Consider the following 24,880-nt stretch of genomic DNA (forward strand, 5'->3'; position numbering starts at 1 on the left):
TTTTTTTTTTTTTTTTTTTTTTTTTTTTTTTTTTGTCTTAGCCTGTTTGTATGCCTGGTGTGTCTTAACTCTGGAATTATCACCTCTCAGTTACAGTCAATTATGGTTCCTCCAATTATCTGTCATATTATTTGTCTTTTAGAAATATTTGCTTCATAGATCTTAGTATAATCTCCAAATGGTCTTGTTCACATATTTTCTCCTTTCTTATTAGTTATTCCTTTCAACTAGAATCTATTTATGAGGAAATATCTTATCTATCTTATTTAGTTACCAGTTTATAGAATAATCTATGCTCTCAGAATTTAGAAAAGGGACATAAATAAAATATATGTCTATATGTTTATGTCTAAAACCACTTGTTAAATGAGTAGCCAAAATAATAATGTAAAGATAATGTGTGTAAAATTGCCTGAAGCAAGCTATGAAAGATGTGGTGGTTGTTTTTACTTTTTGCTGTTGTTGTTGTCAACATGGCACAACAAGCTATAGTCATTTTAAAGAGAGATTATTATTTCAGAAAATGTTCCCACTATGTTGGCCTGTGATAACCCTTTGTTACATTTTCTTAATTGATGATATGAGATGTCCCTGATCACTTTGTACAATGCCAAAGTATTGGTAATCCTAGGTTCTATAAGAAAGCAAGCTGAAGACATGGGGTCCCTCCATGTATACCCTTTGGATAGTGGTTTAGTCCCTGGGAGCTCTGGGGGTACTGGTTGGTTCATATTGTTATTTCTCCTATTGGGCTGCAAACCCCTTCAGCTCCTTGTGTCCTAAGGATGGCCTTGTGGGACATCAATGAGAGCAGAGACCCTTGGTCTTGTGAAGGCTTGATGCCCCTATATAAAGGAATGCCAGGGCGGGAAAGCAGGTATGGATGGTTTAGTGAGTAAGGGGAGGGGGATGGGATAAGGTTTTTTTTTTTTTTTCAGAGGGGAGATGAGGAAAGGGGATAAAATTTGCACTGTGAATAAAAAAAAAAATCTAATAAAAAAAACTGAATCAGATCTTTTGAAAAAACAAAAAAATTTAAATAAAGAAAATATCTAAGCAAAACAAATGAAATAAATTTAATATATATATATATATATATATATATATATATATATATAGAGAGAGAGAGAGAGAGAGAGAGAGAGAGAGAGAAAACAAGCTGAATAAGGAAAGAGGAAAAAGCCAGTATGCTACATTCTTCTAGAATCTCTGCATAGTTTCAGTGTCTAGTCTTCTACCCTGCATGAGCCATTGGAGTTCTATTTATTAAATTTCCTCCAGTACCAATAAGCTCTTTCCCACTTTCTCTTCGATTTAATTCAGTGACTTTTGTTTTATGTTGAGGTCCTTGATCCACTTGGTCTTGAGCTTTGTGCAAAGGTGACAAATATTGGTCTATTTTTCATTCTTCTATATACAGTCAGCCAGTTAGACCAACACCATTTACTGAAGATGCTTTCTTTCTTTCGTTTTATATTTTTTACATCTTGGTAAAAGATCAAGTGACCATATGTGTATGGTTTCATTTCTGGGTCTTCAGTTCTATGCCATTGATCAACATGTCTGTCTCTGTACCAATACCATGCTGTTTTTAACACTGTTGTTCTGTAGTGAAGGTTGAGGTCAGGGATTATGTATATGTACTTGCATTATTTTTATAATTCTATCCAAGCACATAAATAAACATATCTCAGTATTTCCATGACTCTAAGCAAATAAATATTCCATTGACATAGTATTGTAAAAATGATGATATGTTCTATTCCCATCAGAAAAATTCAAGTGGCATGTATGACCATGTTGACCACAAAGTGACAAAAGAAGTTTCCCTTGTTTCTCAGACCATGCCTAGAAAGATGAATGTCAAACGAATTGTCTACAAATAATGTTGCATCACAGACACTTTCATCAGTTCACTGTTAAACTATAAAGCCACCAAAAAATGGGCTAATTAAAAAGCGATTACAGCTTATTATCTAAAATGACAAAGTTTTCTTAATTTTATTGTTTAATTATTTAACAAAGTATCAGGTTTTCATATGGCTTCATACACATTTAATTTTAGTTGACAAGCTCTTTCACCTAGACACTTCCTCAAGTCTCTACCCCCTAAATCTTCACTTCCATCCTCTCTATTTGTTCTCCTGTACTTTCTTTAAGTATTCTGTTAAAGATTGGGAAAGGATTTTTACCAATCCTAAATCTGACAGAGGACTAATATCCAATATATACAAAGAGCTCAAGAAACTGGACTCCAGAAACTCAAAAAAAAAAAAAACATTAAAAAATGGGGTACAGAGCTAAATAAAGAATTCTCAACTGAAGAATATCGAATGGTTGAGAAACACCTGAAAAAATGTTCAACATCCTTAGCCATCAGGGAAATGCAAATCAAAACAACCCTGAGATTCCATCTCACACCAGTCAGAATGGCTAAGATTAAAAATTCAGGTGACAGCAGATGCTGGCGAGGTTGTGGAGAAATAGGAACACTCCTCCATTGCTGGTGGGATTGCAACCTTGTACAACCACTCTGGAAATCAGTCTGGAGGTTCCTCAGAAAATTGGACATAGTACTACCAGAGGATCCAACAATACCTCTTCTGGGCATATACCCAGAAGATCTTCCAACTGGTAATAAGGACACATGCTCCACTATGTTCATAGCAGCCTTATTTATAATAGCCAGAAGCTGGAAAGAACCCAGATGTCCCTCAATAGAGGAATGGATACAGAAACTGTGGTACATTTACACATATTAAAAACAATGAATTTATGAAATTCTTGGCCAAATGGATGTATCTGGAGGATATCATCCTTAGTGAGGTAACCCAATCACAAAAGAAGTCAGTAGATATGCACTCACTGATAAGCGGATATTAACCCAGAAACTTAGAATACCCAAGATACATTATGCAAAACAGAAGAAAACCAAGAAGGATGACCACTGGGTGGATACTTCATTCCTCCTTAGAATAAGGAACAAAATACTCATGAAAGGATATAGGTACAGAGTCAAAATTTAGAGCTAAGATGAAAGGATGGACTATCCAGAGACTACCCCATTCAGGAGTCCATCCCATCATCAGCCACCAAACGTAGATACTAATGCTCGTGCCAGCAAGATTCTGCTGAAGGGACCCTCTTATTACGGACTCTTGTGAGGCTATGCCAATGCCTGGCAAACACAGAAGTGGATGCTCACAGCCAACTATTGGATGGAACACAGGGTCCCCAATGGAGGAGCTAGAGAAAGTACCCAAGGAGCTGAAGGGGGCTGCAAACCTGTAGGTGGAACAACAATATGAACTAACCAGTACCCCCTAGCTGCATATGTAGCAGAAGATGGCCTAATCGGCCATCATTGGGAAGAGAGGCCCCTTGGTCTTGCAAACTTTATATGACGCAGCACAAGGCAAGGCCTGGGCCAAGTAGTGGGAGTGGGTGGGTAGGGGAGCAGAGGTGGGGGGAGGGGTATAGGAAACTTTCGAGATAGCATTTGAAATGTAAATAAAGAAAATTTAAAAAAATTATCAAAAAAAAAGTATTCTGTTATACACTTTATATCTGCCTCTCTATTATCCCAAATACATTCTTGATTCTTGGCCTCCACATTCACTCACTCTCACATAGATATGCATATATAGAAATTAGGAGCTTGGGTCCACATTTGAGTGAGAACATGTATTATTTGTCTTCCTGAACTTGGATTTCCTAATTTCACATGGTATATTCCAGTTCCATCCATCTCCTATAACTTCATAATTTTATAGTTTCTTACTGCTGAATAAAATTCCATTGTGTATATGTACATTTCCTTATCAGTATATCTACTGATAGATATGATGTTATATTCTTTTTATGGCTTGAACAGCAAGGAATAGTATGTTCATGCCTCAACTTCACAAAAAGTTACTTAACAAGGTAATGTGATGTACATGCCATCACTACCCAAAAATAAAAATAAAATAAAAGAGTTTGTTCTGACAGGCTTTAAATTGGCAATCCAGGAGACTAGGCCTAAGAACTAGAAAAGTTAAATCCCAAGTTTCAGGCAGCTAGTCAAAAATTGCCCTGTAATTAGAAACTGCCTAGCTGCTTGACCTGAAGGAAGGACAATGGGTCAGCAACAGTTTCCAGAATTCCCCATCAACAGTTTCCAGCACCCATACCCCAGAAAATGTCCCTAGAAATGGATCTGCTTTCAATCAGGCATGGTTGTCACTCTCTCTTGGTAATGGACTTCTGTATAATAAAACACTCTTTGAGCTTGCATACTACTTGAGTCCAGGGTATTATTCTTCAGCAAATAAGGGACCCTTATAATTCCAGAAAATTATTTTAAAATAAGAATACTCGGGGCTGGAAAAGAGCTATGCAGTTACTGCTTGTCTAGTGAAACTGACTTTGGTTCCAAGCAGCCACATTGGGCACCTCACACCAATGTGTAATTCTACCTTAAGTGGATCAGGCTTCTCTGCCTTTCTAGGGCACTTGTGTTGAAGTGTGCATACCCCCACGCAGGCACAAATACTTATATAATTTAAAAATATGAAAAATAAGTATCTTAAAACATGAATACAAAGAAAGACATTTGATAAGATAATGCATATTTTGACTTTCTAACCTACTTTCTAGATTTTTACCAGATGTGTTTCTCATTTTCACTATATTCAATTTTATAATTACAAAGAAATACATGAATACATTTATATGGAAAAGTTAAAAATCTCAATTTCATTTTAGTCCTATTTTATTAAATAATCTTAAGTTTCCACATTGTAATATATGTCTTTCTATAATGTATTGTATGCTTATAAAAATACACAGAATCTTATAAAAACAGAATTTTTGTTTTAAATGCTTACTTTCTTCTTATTTGTTAATAGATCAAAATCAGGTTCACGTTGAATATCAACTCATATGGCAGTTCTTCCTCTGCAGATTATTATACCAATTTACATAACTACCATTTATTCATCAATTTGTACATCTTTTTATATGATCCTGTAGATATTCTTCTACCTCAATCATACCATTGCATTCGAAGAAGTAATTTCCTATGTATTTGAAATGAAACAAATTTATTGTCATTAAAACATTCCATGATGTAATGACACATTTCTGAGATAAAAGAAATGGTGCTTTTATCACATATCCTATGAAGAATAACACATTAGTCAAGGATCGCATATCTTATAAAGAATATCACATTAGTCAAGGAAAATATATTATAGCTGTGAATGGTGGTACATGTCTTTAATCTGCCATTTGGGAGGCTGAAACATGTTGATCTCTGTGAGTTCAAGGCAAGCCTGGTTTACAGAGATACTTTCAGGACAGCCAAGGCTACACAAAGTAACTATGTCTCAAACAGAGATAGAGAGACAGAAAGACAGAGACAGAGAAAGACCAAGTTAAGGGAACCAAAGGGTCTTGAGTTTTCTGGCTGAAACTAAGAATTTATGTCTGTCTTACAGTGAATTTGACATATAAATAACTGAAGGGTCTTATAAGAAAAACAGCAAAACACCAGCTGTGCATGCAAAACATAGTAGTTTGTGCTTCCTCAGAGAATAGCTCCTCTTTACAAAATTATCTACCCTAAGAGGATGCTAGGCAGTGGTAAAGTGTTGGACACTGAGGACTAAGTGCTCCTCGCCAAACAAGGAGACATTAAAATGAATGGAATAAAAAGTTGCTGTGCCTCTGCTGTAATAATGCAGATCATTTGCTAAAGGAATATGAATGAGAAATTTCTCTGGCAGATTGTAAGATAAAAGGTACATAAGTATGCTTTCTTTTCATTAAATCAGAAAGAAATTATTCATCTTCATGAATGCAAATTAAAACTTTCCCAATCATGTGGTCTTAACATAGTAATCAGATATCTCAGTGTCAACCAGTTTTTTCCATTTATCTAAATTGTAATTATTACAATTGACCATTACTGATAATTACAGTTATCAGAGTCAAATTCTGATTTTTCATTCTCTTGCACATCTTCCTTCCAATGAAACCATCACAATCTCTACTTTGCCAAAATCTTCTCTTGCCATGTGTTCCACATATACCCTGAGAGCTCTCATTTCATCTCCTCTTGTATCTGTATTTATGTTTGCTGTTTGGGTTTCCCCCAGAGTCTAATCAGAGGTGTTATGATATATAAGCACTGTATTAAGGTAGAATTAAATATGCAAATTTTCTTAAATAAGATTCTATCTATTCTGAAGGACAGAATCTTTCTATCCTCTTATTATTCAAGCAATTCAAGAGGGAGCCAGCAATCAGAGAGTCACAGTTCATTTGAGGAACGCATACAAATTGAAAAGAGAAATAGGTTGTGATGCTTTAAGTTTCCCATGAGCATGAAGTCCCCACACTGTTGGTCTGAAAGCTGTATTGTGTTGTCACATTCAAGAAGACTCCCTTAAATATATGTTTTATCAATTAATGAGTTTGCCTAGCCCAGTTTTTGCCCTTATATACCTATAACTAACCCCTAGAATTAGTTTATCAACTTGCTTTTTTTGGGGGAGGGGGGAGTTTAGTTCAGAACAAGGGTTTATAACATCACAAAAATTCTGTGGCAATTTGCGTCAAAAGCTTAATGTTTAGAATATTGTCTTGAGACAATAGCTATTAAGAAGAAACAGATAAATAAATGTTTATCAGTGTTTATTGTTTATGTTAAAGTCCCATTTAATGGCTATGTCTATCTACAATAGAATTATCACTTAAAATGTGGTACAAATATGTAATAAAAAGTATTTAGATGCTATTAAATAACGTCTTTCAAAGATTCATACAGCTACTGACACTAGAAGGGTAAGTGCATTTAATTAAATTTTATGTAGAAGAATATGGCTTTTGATCATCTTGTTTGCTTCTCTGAAGATCCCAAAGACTGACGACCTCCGAGGAGGACTGCTGCCTACAAGAAAACAGATAAGAGACCCACCCAAACAACTGCAATAGCTAGGAACATTGAGGAGACCAGCTGACTTGGGACCCATCCCCCCTCAAAGTCATGTACCCCTTTTTTTGGCCTGCATGTTTGACTAGGGGAGATTATCTGCTTGTCAACTTTTCTGAAGACCCAAAAGTCTGATGGCCTCCCAGGAGATATGCTGCATGCAAAGCAACAAACCCCACGTTGTGAAGGCATCTGAGGAAATGTGCTACATGAAAGGCAACAGACCACCAGGATGCATATTCCTCTGAAGACCCCAGAGTTTGATGGCTTTCCAGGTCTGTTCCAGCCAGGGCCACAGGCCATCCAGGAGAACTGCAGCCACCCACGATATCTGCAGCAACCCAGAGACAAAGAAAGCAGGTTCAGACAGAGACACCCAGGCAAGTTAACACAAGAGATAACCAGATGGCAAGAGGCAAGCACAAGACCACAAGTAACAGAAGCCAATATACTTTTTTTATTATTAGATATTTTCTTTATTTACATTTCAAATGCTATCCCCAAAGCCCCCTATATCCTCCCCTCACCCTGCTCCCCAACCCACCCACTCCTGCTTTCTGGTCCCAGCATTCCCCTGTACTGGGTCATATGATCTTCACAATACCAAGGACTTCTCCTCCCATTGATGGCCAACTAGGCCATTATTCTTTCTACACAGCAAGTTCTGGATACACCAACACACCTGGGAACCAGGATGCTAATCAAAAATCGTAACTCATGAAGATAATAGAGTCTATTAAGGAGGATATAAACAATTCACTGAAAGAAATACCAGAAAATACAAGTTAAACAGGTAGAAACCCTTAAAGAGGAAACAAATAAATCCCTTAAAGAAACATAGGAAAACATAATAAAAAAGGTGAAGGAATTGAACAAAGCAGTTCAAAACCTAAAAGTAGAAGGAAAAACAATAAAGAAAACACAAATGGAAGCAACCCTGGTCATGGAAATCCTAGGAAAAGGTCAGGAACTACAGATGCAAGCATCAACAACATAATACAAGAGATAGAGGAGAGATTCTAAGGCATAGAAGGTAACTTAAGAGATATTGACACAATGATGAAGGAAAGTTCAAAACATAAAAATCTCCTAACCCAGGAAATCAAGGACAAAATGACAAGACCAAATCTAAAAATAATAGGAATAGAAGAGAACAATTATTTCCAGCTCAAAGGACCCAGAAACTTCTTTGACCAAAACACAGAAGAAAACTTCCCCAACCTAAAGAAAGAGTGGCCCATAAATGTACAAGAAGTCGATAAAATACCAAATGTATTGGACTAGAAAAGAAAACCTCTTGTCACATAATAATAGAACATTAAATGCACAGAACAAAGAAAGAATATTAGGAGCTGTAAGGGAAAATGTCCAAGTAACATGTCAAGCAGATCCATTGAATTCATATCAGACTTCACAACAAAGACTCTAAAAGCCACAAGAGCCTGAACAGAAGGCATACAGCCACTAATAGAACACAAACCCCACTTCAGGATAGCATACCCACCAAAAATCAATTACCACAGATTGGAAAACCAAAATATTCCAGGACAAAACCAAATTTAAACAATAACTATCTAATAATGCAGCCCTACAGAGGATTCTAGAAGGGAAACTCCAACACAAGGAGGGCACATACACCAAAGTTAAAAAAAAAAAAAAAAGATATTAATGATCTTATAACAAAGTCAAAAGGAGAAAACCACAAGTACATAAAGTCACCTATAACAACAAACATAACAGAAACTAACAATCATCTGTCTTAAATATCTCTCAACATAAACGGACTCAATTCCCCAATAAAAAGACAAAAGATAACAGACAGGATAACCAAGCAAGATCCACCATTTTGCTTCATGCATACAAGAAACCCAACTCAATAAAAAAGAGAGATACTACCTCAGAAATTGGAAAACAGTGTTCCAAGCAAGTAGTCCCAAGAAACATGCAGGAGTTTCCATCCTAAAAGCCAATAAACTTTTCAACCAAAAGTTATCAATCAAGAAGAGGAAAGACACTTCATATTCATCAAAGGAAAAACCCACCAAGAGAAAGTCTCAATTATGAACACATATGCCCCCAATGCAAGGGCACCCACATTCATAAAAGAAACTTTACTAAATTTCAAAACACACATTGAGAACTACATAATAATAGTGGGAGACTTCAACTCCCCACTCTCACCAATGGACAGGTCATTGAAACAGAAATGAAACAAAGACACTGTGAAACTAATAGAGGTTTTGAATCAAATGGATTTAACAGATATCTACAGAACATTTCACCCTAAAACAAAAGAATAAATCTTCTTCTCATTACCTCATATTACCTTCTTCATAACTGACCATATAATCCATCAGTCACAAAACGAGCCACAACCAATACAAAATTGAAATAATCCCATACATCCTATCAGACCACCATGGCCTAAAGCTGGTCTTCAATAATGAGAAAAACAACAGGAAACATACATGCCCATGGAAACTAAACAACTTTCTAATCAATGCTATCTTAGTCATGGAAGAAATAAAGTAAGATATTAAAGACTTTCTAGAATTCAATGAAAATGAGGACACTGCATACCCAAACAAATAGGACACAATGAAAGCAGTACTAAGAGTAAAATTCATAGCACTAAGTGCCCTTGTAAAGAAATTGGAGAGATCGTACACTCGCAACTTAACAACACACTTGAAAATCCCAGAACAAAAAGAAGCAAATACACCCAAGAGGAGTAGAGGGCAGGAAATAGTCCAACACAGGGCTGAAATCAACCAAATAGAAACAAGGAGAACTACACAAAGAATCAACAAAACCAAAAGTTGATTGTTTGAGAAAATTGACAAAATATATAAACCCTTACTCAAACTAACTAAAGTGCACAGATACAGGATCCAATTTAACAAAACCAGAAATGGAAAGGGAGACATAACAGCAGAAACAAGGGAAACTAAATATATCTATTCAATCCTACTGCATAAGCTTATAATCAACAAAACTGGAAAATCTAGATGAAATGGATGATTTTCTAGACAGATATCCTATACCAAAGTAAATTTAAGAGCAGATAAATTATTTAAATAGTCCCATATCCCCTAAGAAAATAGAAGTCATTAAAAACTTTCCAACATAAAAAAAGCCCAGGACCAGATGGAGTTATGGCAGAATTCTACCAGACCTTTCAAGAGGAGCTAATACAAACACTCATCAAACTATTCCATGGAATTGAAATAGAAGGACCATTACCCAGTTCATTCTATGAATCCAAAATTACTCTGTTGCCAAAAATTGGTCAATTTTGCTTATGAATATTGATGCAAATATACTCAATAAAATTCTAGCAAACTGAATAAAAGAAAACACCAAACCCATCATTCACCAAAATCAAGTAGGCTTTTTTCCCATGGATGCCAAAGTTGGTTCAATATATGAAAATCCAAAGCAACATAATAAAAAAAATGGGTATAAAACTAAACAGATTCACATCAAAGGAATCTCAAATGACCAAGAAACAGTTAAAGAGATGGTGAAATTCCTTAATGAACAGGGATATGTAAAGCAAAACAACCCTGAGATTCCACCTCGCACCAATCAGAATGGCTAAGATAAAGAACTCAGGTGACAGCTGATGCTGGTGAGGATGGGGAGAAAGAGGAACACTCATCAATTCCTGGTGGGATTGCAAACTGGCACAACCATTCTGGAAGTCAATCCTGAGGTTCTTTAGAAAATTGGAAATATATGAACCTGAAAATGCAGCTATACCACTCTTGGGTATATACCCAAAAGATCCTTCACCATGCCACAGGGGCACTTGCTCCAGTATGTTTATAGTGACCTCATTTGTGGTAGCCAGAAGCTAAAAATAACCTAGATGTTCCACAACAGCATAATGAATATAGAAAATGTGGTTCATTTACAAAATGGAATACTGTTCAGCTCTTAAGAACAAGGACATCATGAGTTTTGCATCCAAATGGATGGAACTAGAAACTATCATCTTGTGTGAGGTAACTCTGACCCAAAAGGGCATCCATGGTATGTACTCACTAATAAGTGGATATTAGCCAAGAAAGTACAGAATACTCAGGGCACAATCTACAGAACTCAAGAAGGTTAACAAACCAAAGAACCCAAGTGAGGATGCTTCAAACCCACTTTGGAGGGAGAAGAAAGCAATCACTGTGGAGGAGGGGGTTGTAGTTAGGGAGGAACCTGGGTGAAAGCTGGGAGAGGGAGAGGAAAAGGGGAGCTGGGGGAGGCAGGAGTGAAGCCTTGAGGGCCAGCAGAATGAGTGGAAACAGTCAATCTTGGGAGATGGGAGGTAGGGTTCCCTCTAGAATGTACCAGAGACTTGGGAGGTGAGAAACTCTCAGGACTCAAAGGGAAGCACTTTAGATGAAACGGCCAACTATGTGGAGAAAGAACTCATAGAATCAACCTCCTATAGAAAGACAGGACATCAAGTACAAGGATGGGATTGGCATTCTACTGTCATAAACTCTCACCGAGAATCGTTCTTGTCTGAAAGAACTGAAGGGACAAAAATGGAGAAGAGACTAAGTGAAAGGTGTGGTACATTGACAGCCCAAATTGTGATTCATCTCAAGGGGAGGCTCCAAGGACTGACTCAATATTGATTCTCTGGTGTTTAGCATGGCTGCCCTCTGAGCGACCCAACAAGCAGCTGACTGAGACAGATGCATATGCTTACACACAACCAATAGATAGAAGTTGAAGACCCCTGTGGTTGAATTAGGTAAAGACTGGAAGAATTGGTGGAGGAAGGTGACCCCATAGGAAGATCAGCAGTTTCAGCTAACCTGGATGTGTAAGATCTACCAGACAATAAGCCACAACCCCGACAGCATTCACTAGCTGGTAAGAGAACCTGGACATATACAACAGAGAAGTGTTTAGTCTGGCCTCAGTTAGAAAAGATACACCTAACTCTTGAGAGACTTGAGGCCCCAGGGAATGGGGAGGCCTGGCAGGGTGGGGTGGAGGGGGAATGGGAACATCCTCTTGAAGACAGTGGAGGAAGATGGGATGAGGAACTATCATAGCTCAGAATGGGAGGAAGATAATGAGTGGACTGCTTAAAAAGTATAAAGATAATAATAATAATAATAATAATAATAATAAAGAATATGACACTTTTGAACACAGTATTTTTATTGTTAGAAAATTTTGCTTGTTTATACAATGTATTTGGTCATATCCATCCATTACCACCTATCTCCAATTCTGGCTGGTGAAACCACCCCCCCAACCTTATATGGTTTTATTTAATTGTTATTAATATACATTTAAAGACAGTTAGTGTTCATCCTGTGGACATGGGTATGGGATCATTCATTGTAGCACAGGAAACCTACAAGTGGCTGTGCTCCACAAAAAGAATAAATCTCCCTCCCTAATGTCAACTATCAATAGCTTCCTATACAGGGAAGGGGCCATGGGTCTTACACCTATCAATGTTAGAATTAAGTATATTAATCTTAACCAACTGTTAGTAGCTGTTTTCAGTTAGTGTTAAAAATACAGAGAAATATACAAAAACTAGCATTCATCATCACATTTCAGGTGATATGCTTCTTAATTTAGAGTTTTGCAGAAAGCAGGATGCATTGCTATAGTTTCAACACCAAATCCCCTACAAACTTTTTCTGTTTGACTGGTTTTGCTATAGTTTGATAACACTATTTTGGGAGATCTGAACAGTAGGATGTGCAGCCTAATTTGACAATGTAGATTACTAGGACAAATAACTTTGTGTGTATTTTCACTGGTTCTTTCCTGTAGTTGACTCTATGATCTCCACTGTGCTAGAATATGAACTGGATGCTCTTCCATGAATCTTTATCATGATGAATTGAAACCATGATGCCAAACAAACATTTCCCCTTAAGTAGTATAAGTCAAGTATTTTGATCATATAAGTTAAAAAGTAATTTTATATATATATATATATATATATATATATATATATATATAAAATTGTAACAAATTTAGCACTAGTATATAAAAAATATTTTAAATCAACACTAGCTGTTGCTCTTGGTCCTTGTTACTTGCATGACTCAGGATTCACATTTCAGGCTTCAAATTTCAGTTTAAAAAATCTCACAATTACTTACAAAGTCTGATAAAGAAATTAAGAATATTGAAGAAGCAACACTAAATAAATTAATGTTTTAAATATAGAAAAAAGCCCTTTACATTCTTAGAATGTGAAGGGATCTCTCACTATGGTTTCCAAGACACAATTTTCTTTCAAGACTCTCAGATAATCAGAGTTCTTTCTGTGACGCTACACACAGTCCAATATTGGGGAATATTATTTTCAAGCATTAACTTTAGAAAATATCTTTATTTTAGGAGAGATTACTTAATGTCTTGGTGTTTACACAGACATTAGCCTAATATTGAGACAAAAAGATTACTATTGCAAAATGTCCTATATACTGACAACTTTCTATCCGATGTAGCTAAAATTAATTGTTAGTTTAAAGAAAATACATATATAATGGTACAGGCCTGGGGATTTAGCCCATTGATAATGTACTTGCCCAGCATATACAAAATCATCAGCACTACATTTATGAAAACCATTATGTGTCAATATCCAGGTTTCAAAGGCTCATCTGTATCATCATTAAAAGCACAAAGTTATTAAATTATCTAATCGGTTTACTTTGCTGTTTCAAAGTGAAATTCCAAGTATAAAGCTAATTCAGAGACCAGAGAAAATGTAAATAAGTACCCTACATAACTGTTATAGTATCTTGGAGATTATTTAAAATCTTTGCTCTATTACTTTTAGTCTATTTTCTAGAAATATAGATACAGTACCCTAGTACTGCAAGAAATATAAAATAAAATTGTTGATTAAAATCCTGAGCCTAAATTATTAGGAATAATTTAGTCTACTTGCATTAGAGCAATTTTATTGCAAAAATAAATTAATTCAGAAATCTATATTTGATCTTGAGTTAGTACTAGTTTGAAATATGTTAAATTAAGTAAATTACTTTTGTTAAAGAATACCTATTTTTTAACTTGCCAATTAACTACTTATGAAATGTTATCATTTCTTCTGTCTCCAATTGGCATGACTTGAGATAACTGTATGTATTTGCATACATAAAATCTGCATGATTAATCAGTAGGCTGGAGACCACATAGGTCTCTTCCAGTCTAGCTTAAAGTACTCAGCTGGAAGAATACCCACCATCTCAGGAAAGGCAAATACCTTTCTCAAGAACTTCAGCTGACAAGATGAATTTGCTTATTGTGCCATGGAATGTTTCTACTCAGAAAAGATGAATTTTAAAAATTAAGCTCATCTATAAAATACAAAAAAAATTTTATCAGAAGAGATAGCCCCCTCCCACAATATCTGGAAAAGATGGATATAGAAAAGTTTAAATTGAAAATTAACCATTCAAGAATTCTAAATATTTCATAGAGTAGATTTTCTGTCAAGTATTATGTCTAAAGTATTCTTTATAGCAACACAAATTGATGAAATTTGTAGCTTGATCATCAAACAAATTTTTATTTACTTGTAGTTCTAGAGAATAATAAGCCTAAGACAAAGAGAGCAGAATCAATATCCAACCAAAACCTTTCTACTGTTGTTTAGCACATAAGTCAGAAGCCAAAAAGGCAAGTTACTAAACATAGCTCTTTTCATCAAGCCCTGCAATTCTATTCACAGCAGAGAACCACATGATATAACTTCCTGTAAGAGGCTTCCCTTTTTAATATCAACTCTTGGTAACACCAAAGAGTTTTTAGACATATTTTAAGCCACAGCAAGCTATGAATGAAGACTTCTAAAATTAATTTTCTAAAGCTCATTGAGAATTTAAGAATTCTATCATAAATAAAAAGGTTCCACCTCTCCTATTTTCTGGGGCATAAATAAATAAATAACAAAAAAAATAGATTACAGTAATACCTCTAATTAACTTGCCTTGTTATCAATAAACAACTTATGACAAAAGGGTCTTCACTTTGAGCGCTAGTGGAAAAAGATTAAAATCTTCTGGTTTATTGGTAAAAATAACTATTTATGGTAGTTTATTAGGTCAAGCCTTGATATCAATAGTGTTCTCACCTCCTGGATGCAGAAGAACACTAGCTTTTCAAAGCTCTTAGAAGTGGTTCCACAAACAACAAGCTGCTATCTATGCCCTTTTCTTTCTGTGTGTCTTTCTGTTTGTCTGTCTTTCTTTCCTGCCTTTTTTTTCTTTTTCTTTCTTTTTTCTTTTTATCTTTTGCATTCACAATAAAGGTCATCACAATATTTTGTCAATGCTCCTCTAACACTTACATATTATTTTCTTTCCATTGCATAATTCTATCATCACAAACTGAATACAGATCTTTAATTTGCAGAGTGGAAAGAGTAGCAAAAATAGACATACATGCTCACTTTGAGGGATATCAATAGTAAATAAAAAGCTAAATAAGCATGAGATCAAATTTCAGGTCTAGTCACCTTTCATTAGTAAGAGTAGACAGGCAGTATTTGAGAAGTTTGAATATCATCTTTTTTCCTGTCCACAACTGGCATTAAAAAAATGCCAAAACAATGATGATATAGAATTTGGTTTGGAATTATGCTAAAACTGAATGATGAATTAAAATTGGTATCCCTCAAAGTGAGCATGTATGTCGGTCATTTACTGATGTTTTCTTTTACAATTTTTTTATTAGACATTTTCTTTATTTACATTTCAAGTGTTATCCCCTTTTCTGATTTCCCCTCCGAAAACGCCATATTCCCTCTCCGTTCCCCCTGCTCACCTACCCACCCATGCCTGCTTCCTGACCCCAGCATTCCCCTACACTAGGACATTGAGCCTTCACAGGACCAAGGGTCTCTCCTCCTATTGATGACTGACAAGGTCTTTTTTTTTTTTTAAAAAATAAGAAAAATATACTTTTGAATTCTAGTTTAGTCTACCTTTCCTTTATTTGGGTCACTGCAAAAGCTACTCCATTGAAACCCCCCAAAGTTGACACTGTTGATTCATGTTACTCAAGTTTATGAGACTTCAGAATTGAAACTACTATTCTCCTCATCCATTTCTGGACTTCCTGTGGCTTGTCAAGAACTGCCATGTGGAAACCCGCTTAATAGATAGTCTTTATTTATTATTAATCATTCCATTTGTTTACATCTCAAATGATATCCCACTTCCCTGTTAACTCCTCTACCAAACCTCCATCCCACATCTGCCCTCCCCCTCCCTTATGCCTATATGAGAGTGCTCCCCTACCCACCCACAATCTCCCACTGCACCATGACAGCATCACCCTACTCTGGAGCACATTACCTCTCTGGGACCAAGAGCCTCCCCTCTTGTTGCTGTTGGGCAAGGCCATTCTCTGCTACATGTGTATCTGGAACCATGGATCCCTCCAGGTATACTCCTTGGTTGGTGGTCTAGACTTTGGGAGAACTGGGTAGTCAGACCAGCCTATGCTCTTCTACTAATGGAGTTGTAATCCCCCTCTGCCACTCAAGTCCTTCCACCAACAACCCCGTCAGATTCCCTGAGTTCAGTCTGATAGTTGGCTCCAAGCAATCACACCTGCATTGGTCAGTTGCTGGCAGGTCCTCCCCAGGAACTGCCACACTTGGTTTCTGTCCATGAATGCCTCTTGTACACAGCAACAGTGTTGGGTTTGTGTCTGCAGACATGATGTATCCCCAGGTGGGGTGATTCCCAGTTGGTCATTCCTTCAGTCTCTGTTCCAGTTTTTTTCCCTGTTCTTCCTTAGGACAGAAACATTTCTGGATTAAAAACTTTGAGATGTGTGGGTGGCCTCATCCCTTGATCAGAGGCTGTGCCTATCTACTGGAGGTAGTCTCCACAGGTTCTATTTCCCCCTTCTCTGTGCATTGCAGCTAAAGTCAATACCATTGGGTCCTGGGAGCCTCATGTTTCTCTGGGACAGTCTTTCTTTTTGAGAAAAAGAGAAAGCTACTGGAGTAAAGCCTTGACTGGCCTCAGTGAGAGTAGTTGTGCCTAGTCCTGCAGTGATTTGATGTGCTGGGGGTAGAGGACTGGGAGTGTGATACCCAGAGGATAGTGCTCCTCCATCTCAGAAAAGGAGACAGGAGAATGAGGGAGGAGCTGTGAGACAAGGAACTGGGAGGACAAGAGGGGCTGATATTAGGATGTGGGGGAAAAAAGGAGTTTTAGAGGCATGGTATCACTATCACTATTGTTACAGGTGTCTGGTAATGAGACCTAGAATATAGACTGTTTGTTATGGAGATCATCTTCCGCAGTAAAGGCTCAGAAAATAAAAGGTAATGTTGAGATCAGATGAAAATGAGAGGTTTAATGGCTTAATTATTTGAGATTGGAAACAGGATCATGAATCAAGATACATACTCAAATTACGTTAACAAAGAGGAGAATTCTTAAAATTTTCAGTCAACTCATATAGGGGAAAATCACTGGAAGCAATGATTTTCATCATGAAATATGACATATTCACATAAAAAATAGTGTCACTACATCACAAAGTGGAATATACTGTTCTTTAGAAGAAGCATGCAAATGTCTCCATTCAAAAGAAAGAAAAAATAATTTCTACTCCCTTAGCCTAAAATATGTTCTGTTCAATAGTCCAACTATATTCATGAAGTATATTATGCATTTTATTTTGAAAATAATCTTGCTTGAATATAGAATATTTATTTAATTGTGATAAATAATATTAAAGAAAAGTGAAAATTTTGGAAAAAAATTCTTTGGTAAGATGGCACTTTCCTTTATGTTATCTAGCTCGTCTTAGAAAACAAAGTATAATATCTTCTAATAAACAAATCTTCTAATAGTAAGTATTAACTAACTACCAAAAAAGGAAACAAATATGAAAAACTCTGTTCTGTGGTTGTATGCTGTTCTTATCTTTTTCCATATTTTTTACCCATCAGGTGTACTTTTTAAATACATAAAAGCAAATGTTGGAATTTCATGAGCTGTAGAAAGCAAGTGAAACCTTCAAGCCTCAGGAAGTTCAAAACGTCACAAGATTCACAAAGCTGTGATCCAAGGTTATATAAGTACTAACAATTGCTGAGAATAGACTTCACAACAGGCTGAACTGACTGCAAGTAGTACAGAGAGCCATGAATATACTGCATTTGAACCATCTAATCAGCTAGGGTAGGCTTACTTTTATGATGCAGTTACCTGTTGTATTACTCACACTACTTTAAGTATTCCCTTACTTAATAACCTTAACCAAATAAACTGAGTCACTACACTCAACACTGATAGCCACATTTAGTCTGTCAAAAATACATTAAGACAAATAAAAAATTGTTCACATTCCCCAAGAAACAGTGAACATCACATAGAATGCTGTAACCCCCAAATTACTGATGCTAACTCTCTGCGGATATTTGTCCTGTTTCTTAAGTCTCAGAAGAGAGACTTCAGTGTTGTGTACAGACAGTTTGTCTCTGCATCACCTCCCTACACACACACACACACACACACACACACACACACACACGCTCCCATCCTCCCACAAGCCCTCAGCAAACATCCTCCTGCAACAAGCCCTGGGCTCCCCCGCCTTCCCTGGCCACTCTGAGGAGACCCAGCCTAGAATTACAATGGCACTACCCATAAAATTTCCTTTTATTGAAGACATCCTGAAGAGAGAGCACCAGACATCCTCCACAAGTCTGCCCCTCAAAAAAAAAAAAAAAAAAAAAAAAAAAAACAGCACTCTCCCTGATGAGGCCAAACTCTCCAGGTGCCTTAAAGAAACTTGAAACCTTAAAGAAATAACAAAATCAAGGGATATTAGAGCCTCACCTTTAAATCATAGAGAAAAGGTAATCAGAGGTCATAGATAGTTATGACCAGCCATAAAATTAGTCCGTGAACAAATACCCATTAACACACCCTCACTCCCATCTTCAGTTCCATCCCACCAAATGATTACAGCCCTCCACTCCCCTTTTCTGTAAACTTTCAGGGAATTCCTAACTATACTGTATATAAACTCAGTGATTTCCGGACTCAGGATTGCTTGCCAGTATTCACCTGGTGAGTGCAAGGCATGTGGTTCAAGTTTGAACTTGAAACAATAAAAGACTCTTACAAGTTGCAGCAGACTTCGAAATTCTTGGGCTAGTCTGGGTTTCCTATGGACTCAGAGCATAACAAACACAACTGATGCCTTATGGAGCCACTGGAAACAAAGGATGGTTTAGATTGAGTGATTGAATTGACCCAAGAATGAGTGTTGAGATATCAAACAAAATATGGTTAGAATAAGAGGGTGTCCTACTATGGTTGTCTTTCCTGTGTTTTCTGGAATACTGTGCCTTTTTTCCCTAGTGGAGTTTGCATCGTCCCTAATGGTTGATGAATTAAACTATTGCAACACCTAATTGTAGCAACTATGTGGTGGGATTTTAAGAAAGATGTGGTATAAGTTTTGAGGCCTTTAGTAGTGTGTGATAAGGCATGCAAATGAGACTCAGTTATCTGGCCAGAGAGAACCTGCACACCTAATGAAAGAATTATAATAGAAAAATGACATGTGTATGTTATCATCTACACCATGTTATTTGACATGGAGAATAGAAAGAACAAATGATGACATCTAAGCATTCTCAAAAAAACCGAAACAAACCAAAACAAAATAAAAATAAAAAAAATATTTTTTTTAAGTTCTCTTGGTCATGCTGTTTTACCACAGTGAATGAAAAGTAACTAAAACAAAAGTTGATACAAAAGAGTGGGCTATTGCTATCACAGTCTGACCACTTTTCTTTAGGAGGAATGTGGAAGGTTTTGAGAATTGTGTGAATGGGCTGTAATGGAATATCATAGTAAGAGCTTAGAAAGCAATAGTGCTAAGAGTAGTGTAGAGTATCTAAGCCCAGCTCAGCAGATTTGAGAATAACTCTATATTAACTACATGAAAAATTCTTGTGCTATTTTGGCAAATAAATAAATAAACAAACAAAACAAGCAAATAAATAAATAAATGGCTGCTTTCTGCTCCTGACCTAAGAATCTGCCTGAGGATATATTTAAAAATAATGACTTAATTTCAGTGGTAGACTTGATTTAAAGGCAGTCCATTTATTCCATCTCATGGTTATTTATCCTTCCACTTATGCAGATATACTATAAAAATGAGCAAGCAGCTGAAAAGGATGATCAATTATATACTTTGAAAAAAAAACACAAACAACAATAGAGCATCAGGAATTTTAATGTTGTATTGAGAGAAATAACAAAAATCCTGATTAAAGGGAGGAGTGTCCTTGGGGCACTAATCCCACCCACATAGGCCCCCAATTTGTGGAACTTAGAAGCCACATGGATTTTTCTCATGCTAAAAATGAACAATAAAAGGGAACATCAGGTGTATGTGTCCAGCTTATGCTCCAAATGTGCAGTTAAACTTGCCAGTGTACTCCACATATTTTTGGCTTAAGAACCATGAAGGATACACAAATAAAACTGTTATAATTTTTTTCTCTCCAGTTGTGTAGATGCAAAGAGTCCAGCATGTGACAGGGAAGTCACTGCATGAAGTCCCTGAGAGGCCTTTGCCATGAAGTTGTGAGCATAAATTCTAGATTAAACTGATGGCCCTAAAATTTTCCATGTTTGTCTGAAACTGTAGGCCTCAAGTTGCCATGATTGTAGTGTCTTAACTCAGCAACAGAAAAGATAACAAAGGCAACAATTAAAATTAAGTATCCTCTAACCCAATGAAAGAATAGGGTCAAGAGGAACCAGATAATGTGGTAGAAGTAGTAAAAGATAACCTTATGTCTAACCTTTAATAAAGACAAGAAAATTATACACTTATAATTTGGGGCTTTGATATTGGCTCAGTATAAAAAAAAATGAGGTAAATTATTTTAACCAGTTAATGGAAGAACCTTTCATAGCCTGACTGTGGATATTGAGTGATATGAGAGTGGATGAGATGAGTCTGGGTGTCATAGAAGTGCAAAAAGTGAGTAATATAATTTTCCATCTCTCTTTGAAAAGGATACTTTTTAACCTGGTATTATCCAAAGGGTATTAATCCCTAATGGTCTAATTCATATGATTCATTACAGAAATTTAATATCACTGGCTAAAATTTCTTTGCGCACCAGAAACACAATTAAGGAAGTACAATAATTACTGAGAGAACTCAGCAGGAAAGAAAGAGTGGTGCTTAATTCACCAAGCCAGATAGTAATATGTTCACAATAGAGGTACAAGATTGATTCACCAACAACCTCAGCACTCGAATGCAGATTTTAGGGAGAAAAGGCTTTTAAAATTTGAATAATTCATGTGAATTTATAAGTCAGGATTATAAGAATCACTCAGGAAAGCCGGGCATGGTGACTCATGCCTTTAATCCCAGCACATGGGAGGCAGAGGCAGGTGGATTTCTGAGTTCGAGGCCAGCCTGGTCTACAGAGTGAGTTCCAGGACAGCCAGGGCTATACAGAGAAACCCTGTCAAAAAAAAAAAAAAAAAAAAAAAAAAGAATGAAAGATTGTTCATCATACTGATACTTTGGATTGATCTTTTAAAAACTTTTCAAGATGTCATGAAGAGTTTGATGTCATCATCAAGATGTCAATTTAAACATTCAAGTCTGCAATAAAAATTAAGCTGGTGGAATTATGCAGTGGAAATTGTTTGTGCACCCTGTGGACTAGCCACCAATAGAAACCTTGGATCTAGAACTTTTCCAGGATTTATCCCAGGATTTTTCCCTGCCCAATTACATTAGTGCAGAGGAGGCCTGTGATTGGACAGGGGAAAAGGAGGTGAAACTAAGAGTTGAGGAGACAAAGAGCATCTGGGGGAGAAGGAAAATGGAGACTGACAAGACGTTATCTTAAGATTAGAATAATTGGGTAGAATACCTTCTGAACCGCGATGTCCCTCAACAGATGAACGGATACAGAAAATGTGGTACATTTACACAATGGAATACTACTCAGCTAGTGAAAACAATGAATTTATGAAATTCNTNGGCAAATGGATGGATCTGGAGTGTATCATCCTGAGTGAGGTAACCCAATCACAAAAGAACTCACATAATATGCACTCACTGATAAGTGGATATTAGCCCTGAAACCTAGAATACCCAAGATACAATTTGTAAAACACATGAAGAAGGAAGACCAAAATGTGGACACCTCACCCCTTCTTAGATTTGGGAACAAAACTCCCATGGAAGGGGTTACAGAGACAAAGTTTGGAGCTGAGATGAAAGAATGGACCATCCAAAAACTGCCCCACCCAGGGGTCCATCCCATAATCAGCCACCAAACGGAGACACTATTGCATCCACCAGCAAGATTTTGCTGAAAGGACCCTGATATAGCTGTCTCTTGTGAGGCTATGCCAGTACCTGGCAAACACAGAAGTGGATTCTCACAGTCAGCTATCAGATGGAACACAGGGCCCCCAATATAGGAACTAGAGAATGTACCCAAGGAGCTGAAGGTGTCTGCAACCCTATAGGTGGAACAACAGTATGAACTAACCAGCACCCCCAGAGCTCCTGTCTCTAGCTGCATATGTAGCAGAAGATGGTCTAGTCAGCCATCATTGAGAAGAGAGGCCCCTTGGTCTTACAAACTTTATATGCCCCAGAACAGGGGAACACCAGGGCCAAGAGGGGGAGTGGGTGGGTAGGGGAGCGTGTTGGGGGGAAGGTATAGGGAACTTTGGGGATAGCATTTAAAATGTAAATGAAGTAAATACCTAATAAAAATTGGAAAATAAAGTAAATGAAGTAAATACCTAATAAAAATTGGAAAAAAAACTAATAAAGAAGTTACGCTCTGATTATGCAAAGATAGTAAAAAAAAAAAACAAACAATGTTTCTTACATTCTAATCAGTATATTATGTGATTACAGGATAAATTGTATAGCGTTCTACATTAAGAATATGAATGACTGTAAATCAAAAGCTTGAAATCAAAGGAAAAATGGCTATTTATGACTAGAGTCGTGGATTCCATCAAGGATTGTTGGTTAGAATTAAGTTTATTTTGAACCAGCCCTTGTTGCATGTGTCATTTATGGGCTGGCTCTGCTTTCTTTACAAGTAATATTATTATGCAAATTAATCGAATCTAATTGAAGCTTCAAATAAAAGTGCAAAAGAAGATCTAAAAAAACTATTAGAATAATTGGCATAAAGTTTTATCATTATCAATTGGCTCATTATTATATTGACATCTTATAAATTGTGATTTTATTCATACATAAATCTGATTGGTTAACTATAAGCATTGAGAGTTTTAATTCTAGTGGGTAAATGAGTATTGTGATGTCTGACTGTGGGGTGCATGGGGATTTGCATGATAGGGAGAGGAACTTGAGGGAGGGGGAAAGCACTGGAGAGTTGGCAGGCATTGAGGCAGTAGAGACCACCAAGATGAGAGGCCCAGCAGGAGCCCTGTGGCCAGAGAGCTGGCAGGTTTACAGAAGCAAGAGCATGAAGATTTGGCAGGTTCTTCTTTAATATTCCCTGCAACACAGTGACCTATTTCTAGCAACAGACATAGTAGGCCTATTTATCCGACTCACTGTGGCCCTGAGCTTGGGTAAAAGGCACAAACCATGGACATTTGGATTTTAAAAGCTGGATGGATAATATCTTCTATTCATGCTGCTGTACCAACACTGTCTTTTTTTAATAAATAATATATGTAAGTCAAAAAATTAAATTTTACTGTATCAGACATCTTGGTAGAATTTCTACTTTAGAATGCCTTTAAATTATCCAACAAGTACTGGCATTCACTTGGAGTAGAGTTAGTGACTTTTCAGACTTCCTGGCAATTCTGTGTAAAGGAGTCTCTTTGTACAAACTTTAACCCTTTAATATGTAGATTTATGAATTGTCAGAGTATAGGGACAATAAAGACAGAAGTTACAGAGTCTAAAGGAATATATTCTGCATAAATGGGTATTTCCAGAAGCTATAAATTGTTGAATTGCATGATTTGGTGAAATACCTATGAGTAATTAACCAGAGAGACCCATGATGTTCCACAAGTCATAATAGCTACAGCAACTACTACTGGTTAAATTTTAGAACTAGATGGAACAATTTTATTGCTGAAGACCTTTATATTTTGGTGAAGGATGCACAATAGTAATCTTGAATTGAGCTGGAACCTCCTTACATTCTGACTGTCCTTCACAGTACAAGAAGATACTTAGGACAACATTTTTGTTCAGAATTGTCACCTATTATCCTTTTGGGGTACTCTGTGTACTACATTAGCAGCACACTAGTAAAATTGTGTCTCCTGCAACAAGAGTAGCACAGCTGTTATTGATGAAAGAAATAGGTTTCCATCAGATATAAGGCCTATTTCACAACAGGGTACTCAAAACTCAGATTTTAAGCCCAGACAAGGCTTGTGGATGTACATATAGCAGACTTCATTGGTAAAATCAGTTATTGTTTTGAAATTTGAATGTGTTGTGATTGTCACAACTGCTTTTAAATATTTATAGTTTCTCAGACTCAGTAATATTGGAAATTTTCTATTACCATGTGGGCAGTGTTTACTTCAGGGACCCTGTAAATCAATAATTGACATCTTCAGTGTCATAACAGCTTAGCACTCAGTCATAAATTAAATAAAATTATTGATTATTCTCTCCAAGCTCTGGGAGCATCAATAATGTTCCTACGAATAACCTCTCACCTATTCTCTTGTGAATAATAGAATCAATGCCATGTTTCTCTAGGCTAGGCTTGGATGGACTTCTTTCTTGATCTGTAATTTCTGTCCTTTCACAAATAAATTCACAGGAAAACTCACACACACATACACACACACACACACACACACACACACA

The sequence above is a fragment of the Mus pahari genome, chromosome 18 (assembly GCF_900095145.1).
Source record: "Mus pahari chromosome 18, PAHARI_EIJ_v1.1, whole genome shotgun sequence".
In the NCBI taxonomy this organism is placed as follows: Eukaryota; Metazoa; Chordata; class Mammalia; order Rodentia; family Muridae; genus Mus; species Mus pahari.